The following is a 1,118-nucleotide window of genomic DNA, read 5'->3' as shown; positions in this document are numbered from 1 at the left end:
GTTGATCTGCCTGTTCTGCTCCCCACTCTGTCTCTGGTGAAGCCTCTCGCCACCCCTGAGCCTCTGGCCTGTACCCCAGCTCTGTATGCATAAATAAATAAATCTTTTAAAAAAAAAAAAAAGAATATAGGACCAAGCTTAATAACACTGTGGGATGGATGAGGTAGTGAAGATTTTGTATTTCTTGCTTATTAAAAATTTAAATAATGCACATATCTTTTCTTCCATGGCTAATGCCACCCAAAAATGCTCTGTGCCAGCATCCATCATCACATTTATGCCCTACTGCTATTTTCCTTAATAACATGACTGCTCCAACGAGAGCGATTACAGAGCAGGGCTGACAGGACTGCTTGCTGCAACAGTGCAAAGCTTCACTACCAGAGCTCCTTCTCATAAATGTGGCCCTCACCGGTACTAATGCTTCTACAGGACTTTCTAGACTGTGACTGTCTGTGGCGATTGAAAAGCAGCACTAATTTTAATCTCAGTCTACGGCATTGCCCTGTACCTGCCACTGACTGGAATTCTGTGATTCAGCTTCTCCAAACCAAGATAAAACGTGATCCGTTAGCCTTTTCGACTTTTCCCACATGTCACCTAAGGTGTTACCACATTTGAGGACTGGGATTTATCAAGTCTTCAAACAATGGTTTTGGCATTTTCTTTCGCTTTTAGATTTCGCAAAGGGAATCTGTGGCAGCTTCAACAACATTAAACAAGACTAACACCAGGTAAAGTGCCAAATGGAGCCATACCGCGGAGGTATGGTGATTCTGATTTTTATTCAATACTTTTTATCACTGTGTATGTCTTCGGGAGACTAAAACTGTCCTGTACCCAACGTCGTTTAAAAAACTTGGGGTGGGGGGGGAGACAACTTAGGCCACATCTGTCTCCTTTATGGAGATAAGTGTGGGTAAAACAAACTTTCCCAGCGCTTCTGGCTGGCAGAACCCCAAGGTCGTGTAATAAAGCTTCGTACAAAATCAACCTCCAGAAACAGAAGCTCCGCGCTTCGCCCCCGTCTGACACTAGGAGGTCCTTCCCGCGCCCTCGCCCAGTAAACGGGGCCAGAGCCTGGCCCGGGCGCCGGCCTCGGCGGGGCGCAGGCTCCA

At 46.3% G+C, this 1,118-nt stretch overlaps 1 protein-coding gene across 1 annotated transcript in view; it reads right to left on the bottom strand.

Annotated features, from left to right (window-relative positions):
- Positions 1–1,118, bottom strand: part of ATL3 (atlastin GTPase 3) — a 29,994-nt gene that overhangs the window by 28,315 nt on the left and 561 nt on the right. The window lies entirely within an intron of this gene.

This window comes from Condylura cristata, unplaced genomic scaffold, assembly GCF_000260355.1.
Source record: "Condylura cristata isolate star-nosed mole 26May11 unplaced genomic scaffold, ConCri1.0 scaffold00015, whole genome shotgun sequence".
Taxonomy (NCBI): Eukaryota; Metazoa; Chordata; class Mammalia; order Eulipotyphla; family Talpidae; genus Condylura; species Condylura cristata.
Note: the sequence above shows the minus strand (reverse complement) of the source record. Positions and strands in the feature narration are given on the sequence as shown.